Below are 7,225 nucleotides of genomic sequence, written 5' to 3' on the forward strand. Positions count from 1 at the left end.
CCTTCACCCCGCTCTCTGTCAGGCTGCTGGGAACTGTAGTTCTCCGCGTCGGGAGACCCAAGTCTCCGGCTGCAACTGTGCGTGTGGACTACGAAGCCCAGCATGCATCGCGGGCGCCCCTCCGCGGCCCCGCCGCTTCCTAAGATCTCCTCAGAGTGGTCCCAGGGAGAAGGGGGCGGGGTCTCAATCACGCCAGTGACGAGGCGACCAATGGTGACATATGGGTGGGTTGAAAAGTCTAGGGTTCTGGCCAAGCCCCGCCGCCCAAAGAAGGGGAAGGGAAGTCTGCGGGGACTGTCATGGCTGTGGTACGAGTCGCAGGCTTTCCCTGGAGGCAAGAAACCTAGTCATCGTGCCACGGAAAGCGCCGAACACGGGGCGCTGGAGGCACCCTGTAGACAGACCGTTGAATGCATTTGTAAATTAAAGTCATGCACAAGGGAATCCCCTGGTTTTCGTAGAGACATGTCACATACTGGGTTGGAAGTGACGATGATGGTGATGATGAGGGCAAAGGTAGTAATAGGTAACGTCGATTAAATGCTTACCGTGTCCAAGGCATGCTGCTAGGTACTCTGTGCGAATTACTTGATTTAATTTAGCAACCGTGCGAACTACTTACAATCATTATTCGTTTTATTACTCATTTTAAAGATGGGGCAGGACATGAGAAGTCATTTGCAGAGCACATGCTCTTTGTCACCATTCCGTGCTCCCCTTGGGAGCTCTGCAGCCCAGCTCCCTCCTCCCAAAGGGGAAATTGATTCCCAGGGGAGACAATTAGATGCTCTAGTTCTCCTAGCAAAGCCAGGCCACCCGTTTCCCTCTGCCTCCTAGACTGTGAGTCCTCTAGCTGTAAAAGGAAGGGCTGGCATTGGGAATCTTCTCCTGGCCTCCCCTCCACATCTGTCCGCCACTTAGCTGACCCAGGACTCAGGTCACAAATGGTTTGAGAATTGGCAATGGAGGATTGAGCCTTCTTGCCTTCTTGCCCCTTCCTTGTCCAGGATAAACCAAGGGTTGTGAATAAGGACAGGGAAGGACACAAACTACCACGTAGGGAACATGTTCTAAGACCTGGCACTATGCAAGGTGATTTACTTCTAAAATTTTAATTTAAACTTAATCGTCATCACCACCCTTTGAAATATTATGATAATTCAAACTTGGAGCGGCCGGTTATCTCAGTCAGAGCGCAGTGCCCTTAACAACAAGGTCGCCGGTTTGATCCCCACATGGGCCACTGTGAGCTGCACCCTCCACAACTAGAGTGAAACAACTACAACTAGATTGAAACAACTACTTGACTTGGAGCTGATGGGTCCTGGAAAAATACACTTAAAAATATATTTTTTAAAACAGTTAAAAAAACAACAACCTCAAACTTGCATTTACATGTTGGACCTACAACTTGGTGATAAATTTGGGCAAACTATTTCATCTCTCTGGTTCTCATTGGAAATAATGATGCTAGTCACATTTCAAGGGATTGAGATGGGGATTAGATGAAAGAAAGCATATAGAGTGCTTAAGGCATGGCCTGGCATGTAGGTAATGATAAGTAAGTGATTTAGTAAGTCTACATTTATTATTGTATTACAGTTGTTATCCTTATCTTAAAAATAAGAAAGAAAGTTTAAGTATCTATACTGCCCAAGGTAATTATTTAGGATTGGACCCCAAGTCTGATTTGTTACCTTTTGTAATTTTGATCCCAGGTTCCACATTTATTATTTAGAAATATATTTTTCATCTAGATTGTTTTACAGAAACATTCTTCCAGGCTCCAAGATATGTGACCTGGTAACTTAGAACCCTGAGTGGTAGAGGTAACTTTCTTCTCCTCTTGTTTTTCCCCTTTTGTCATTTCATCCCACAGAGAACCCCACATACTCTTTAATGGTCTTGTTTTCTCAGTTTTATTGGGTGAGAGTTATGATTTCTGATTTGACATAACTTCAAAGAGTGTTCATTATCTAATATGATTCACCTGCTGGTTGTGTAACTCTTGTATGCACTCCCTGTTATCTACCAGCATGTATCTTTTGGTTGGTTCCTGCCTTGTTTTGATAGCATCAGCTTGGAAGTCAAAGGAGAAGTGACACACATACCTTATGATAGGCTGGCCATAGTCCAAGAGGAAGGAGAGCTAGAAATGAGAAGCCATAGGAATTTGGGTGATTTTTTGCCATAGATTCTTGTTAGTCGTCGTGGCCACAGAGATGAGAGTACACATAGATGTCTTAGCTTAATGTAGCTTAAAAGTTGGGTTTACAACAGTGATGTTATAGGCTAGGAAACCAGTGAACTTTAAATAGTAAGAATTCTTAATATATGGTGATGGAAAGAGAACTGACTCTGGGTGGTGAACACACAATGTGAAATATAGATAATGCATTACAGAATTGTACACCTGAAATCTATGTAACTTTACTAACAATTGTCACCCCCCAAAAAAACTTTAAAACAAACAAAAAAGAATTCTAGTCTTAGATCAGCCCCCAAATTTCTTTGTGACTTTGAGAAAGTCCTTTTTCCTCTCTGGGCTTCAACTTACCCATCTGTAAAACAAAATGCTTGTGTGAGATTTCTTCCATCTCTGCTTTTTGAGGTTCACAAAACTATGTCTCTTTCAGGAGCAATATGAGACGTGTCCAACTATGTTTGCCTTTAAGTTTCCCTGCCCCCAGCCCCATGTTACTGAAATTGACAGGTCATTCTGCTTCATTTTTTGGCAAGAGTCTTTCTTCTGCAGCCCCTGCTGACTGTCAGCCCCAATCGTCACCTCCAGTACTGTCTGGTTACCTGCATTTTCTCTTTGCTCTAGCATGTCTTCAAAATCCTTCCCAGGAGAGTGGGTGTGAGAGCTGGGAAGAGCATCTAAAGGGGCAAAGGGACTGTCTTCCTGTCTCAATATTTATTGTCTACCAAACACAATAAATCCACCCTATGTTGCAAAGTGACAGAGGACATCTGACACATCCTCATTTTGCTTTTACTGAGTGGGTATCCATGGAGACAGGCGGTAAATTATACCTAAGGAGGACTCTGAGGTCCCCTGGCATGAATTAAACACACACACACACACACACACACATACACACACACACACGCACTAGCTTCAAAGCCCAGCCCACACTTGTAACAATGGATTCTTTTTCTAATTAGATGGTCAAGAACATGCTATAGTCAGTCCTGGGATCCACAAACTCAAACCGGCATCTCACGGTGGGAAAGCATCATCGTCTGAGATTCATCGTCATCGTCATCATCATCATCACTGCCATCGTGACAGTGGGAGCACAATGTCATCCAAAAAATATTAATTGAGCTTTAACTATGTTCCGGGCACTGGCGTACATGATGTGGGGAAGAGAGGTAAAAAAGAGAGAGCAACAAAACTCAGGGTAACAAGTCTGTAAACAAGAGTCGGCTGGGATAAGTGATGTGAAGGAAACGATCAGGTTGATGGGCTGGAGGGTATCTGGAGTTGCAGGAGAGGAGGAGGCTCTAGTTTAGTTTGGATGGTCAGAGAAGGCTTCTGGGCCGAGGTGGAGGAGGTGGCCTAGGAGCTGGGATCCACGCAGGTTGCTGGGGAAGACAGAGGTGTGGCTGGTCCTGGAGGTAGGTTTGGTTTGAAGAACAAAAGCCAAGGATGGAGAGTAGGGAGCAAGGAGTGAAGTGAATGGAGGTGAAGCTGGAGAAGTGGGCATGCGAGGCCTTGAGGGTCACGGGAAGAGTGTAAGCAGGGGAGTGACATGATGGTTGATTTTAGAGAGCTACTCTGGCTGCTTTGTGGAGAATGGGTGTATTGGAGAATTGCCATGACTTGGAAATGGAAAGACTAGTCACCTCAGGCCCCTCCCTCGCCCTCCTGGCCCCCAAGCAGTCAGTCACCAAGTCTGGGGGGCTCCAGGAGTTGTGCGGGGGCTTAAATCAGTGTAGTGACAGCAGAGATGAGAGAAGTGCTTGAATCAAGAGCTCCATTGAACAGATGCTTATTGAGCTCCTTGTTCTAGGGATTAGGGATACGGAGAGGAACAGGACAAGCCCCTGCCCTCCTGGAGCTTGCATTCCAGAGGGAATAGGCAGGAAACAAGTGGACAGATGTATACGATTATTTTAGATAGTATAAAGCAGATAGATAGTAATATTTAGATAACGTAAATGCTGTGAAGAGAAAGAAGGAAAGGGGCGTCAAGAGTGAGCAGGCTGTTTAAGATAGAGTGGCGATGGATGAATTAGATGAGGTGGGCGGGGGAAGGGAAGGGAAGCATGAGGGGAGGTTTTAGGGTTTGGGCTTGTGCTTTGGGGGTGCATGGTACTGACACCAAGAAGAGGGACCGTGGGGAGTAAATAAGTGGGACATTAGGGTTCTGCCTTGGCCTTGCTGCTCCTCCAGGGCCATCCGGTCCTCAGCTTGGGGATGGAATCCATGTCCTGTCACTTGTTTTAGCCATTGATGATTAACAGCTTAGAGACCCCCAGCCTGGTTGTCACATACTTCCGTCCTGCCTGGGACTGAGTCCTCCCAGACATTTGCTTATGGGAACAGGGTCGAGCCTCTCTCTGGAGCTGTGCTCTGCCTGCTGATCCCTACCTCCTGGCACTTTCCCTGAAGCCCAGACTCGAATCGCCACCCGCCCAGCTCTCTTCTCTTGCCTGCTCACTTTCCTAAAGGCCCTGCCTCAGCTGGTGCTGCCAGCACCCACCAACTCACCTGCCATAAAAGTCGAGAGTCATCCTGGACTCTCTCGCCCCTCACAGCCCACATCCAACGAGTCACCCAGTTCTTTCACTGCTCTCCATGTGTGTCCTTCCTGTCCAGCCTCCCTGCGCTGGCCTGACCATCAGCCTCCTCACCTCACAGTTTTATACTCACAAAGGCCCTTCTTGCCTCTTGGCTGGCTTTTTCCTACCCACCCTCCTTATTGATGCCAGAGTGAGTTTTCTCAAAAGCAAAGCAGACTGTATTATTTCCAGGGCTTAGAAACATGCCTCTCCTCTACCTTGTCTTCAGGATAAAAACCCCAGCCTTTTAGTTTAAGATATAAGACCCGTCATGATTGGCTGCTGTGAACCTCTTTAGCTGCATGACTTTCATCTGTATACCCTTCATTATATGCTCCAATAGAACCAAAACTCTTTCTAGTAAACTGAGTACATGCAACGGCTGATGCTTTCACCCTTTTTGCATGTGTCAAGCTCTCTTCTTGAGTTCCTGTTGAACACCTATTCATACCTTACAACCCAACCCAGAAATCCCCTCCTCCTTCTGTTGTCTGTGCTACTTTCCGTCCTTACATATGCTTTTATCTTTGCCACTCATTGCATAGTAACATAGTGAGCCATTTACTTGCCTGTTCCCTTCAATACTAGAAGAGCTCTTTGAAGACTAAGGTTGTGATTCATTCTACTTGGAGCTCCCAAACCTATCATAGGATCTGGCCCAGAATGGTGGCTCACAAATAATTAAATTGGATGAGTTTGGACCTAAGTCCTTCACAAGTAACCTAGAAGCTCTCATCCTTCTAGAAGCTTACAGCAACCAATAATTATTTACAACAAAGGCAGTTTAGGGGTGTGAAACATACTTTATGGGCATAATGCTGAAGAGAGTATGACCTGGGAATCATCATGTACTTCCTAACGCCTTGTTTAATCAGGGGCAGTCCTAATTGCAGCTGGCCTCTGCCTGAGCCTCGGATGCCTAGGAAAATGTATTCATCGGGGCTTTGACAAGGTTAGAGTAGAGTGAAATAGTTGTAAACTAGGCAGCACAATCAGGCAAAATTAGGTTCTGATGTCTGATTGGTTGTGCAACTTTGGAGTGGTACCTGCCTCTGCCTTGGTTTCCTCATCTGTAGAATGGGGATAAAAATGGCTTCCCTGCCATTCAGGCTTTGTGAAGATGAAGTGACTTCCTGCATGTAAAGTGCTTAACACAGTATCTGGCACATGGGAGCAAAAAGGTGGCGTTGATAGTGACTATTAGAGAATAAAGCATTCATGCTGATATTTGAGCATTGATTTATGTCTTTCTGCCTCACTAGTGTACACATCTAGCAGACTAGATTAGGGTGCCTGTCTGACCTTCTAAAACTTTGGTACTTTTTTTAATTGGGGGAAGGGGAACAGGACTTTATTGGGGAACAGTGTGTACTCCCAGGACTTTTTTCCGAGTCAAGTTGTTGTCCTTTCAATCTTAGTTGTGGAGGGTGCTGTTCAGCTTCAAGTTATCTTTTCAGTCTTAGTTGTGGAGGGCAGCTCAGCTCCAGGTCCAGTTGCCGTTACTAGTTGCAGGGGGCACAGCCTGCCATCCCTTGGGGGAGTCGAACCCGCAACCTTGTGGTTGAGAGGAGTCGAACCTGCAACCTTGTGGTTGAGAGGACTCCCTCCAATCAACTGAGCCATCCGGGAGGAAGCTCAACTCAAGGTGCCGTGTTCAATCTTAGTTGCAGGGGGTGGAGCCCACCATCCCGTGCAGGAGTCGAGGAATCAAACTGGCAACCTTGTGGTTGAGAGCCCACTGGCCCATGTGGGAATCGAACCGGCAGCCTTCGGAATTAGGAGCACGGAGCTCCAACAGACTGAGCCACCGGGTCGGCCCCAAACTTTGGTACTTTTGTTCATAGCATTCCTCACGGTACTATTTCAATTACATTTGGTCTAACTTCCTCTCTAGGCTCAGAAAACTCTTAGAGAACAAGGGCCCTGTCCTTTAATCCTCAACTCTTAACACAGTTTCTGGCACATAGAAAGTTCTCACTGAATGTTTGAATGAATGACCAAACTTTACCTACTGGCTGCTATCACTACAGATCTCGGCATAGGGTGTGTGTGTATGTGTGTATGTGTGTGTGTGCGTGAGTGTGTGTGTGTGTGTGTGTGTGTGTGCAGGGTGGCTATCTGGTGAGGTCAGAGGTGAAAACTGTGGTAGACAACCCATGGTGATGGCGAATGGTGGCAGACAGCTTAGGAGCTCAGCACCAGTGTACCAGGAGACTAAGAGCACATAAGGACAGGCGCCTGGCATTTTTAAGGCTGTCACTGCCTCGGGCTGTGAGGCCAGTATGGACAAGAATAGTTGCTTAGTTCTACGCTGGAAAGCGGGGCTTTGAGCGTGTAGCCAACTAGCCAGCAAGAATAGCTTTCTGGAGCTTAGAGCCTCATGAAAATTCCAAACCTGAGGATAGTTTAAAAAAAGGTTTTCTTGCTGGCTTTG

Source organism: Rhinolophus hipposideros, assembly GCF_964194185.1.
Source record: "Rhinolophus hipposideros genome assembly, chromosome: 23".
NCBI classification, from domain to species: Eukaryota; Metazoa; Chordata; class Mammalia; order Chiroptera; family Rhinolophidae; genus Rhinolophus; species Rhinolophus hipposideros.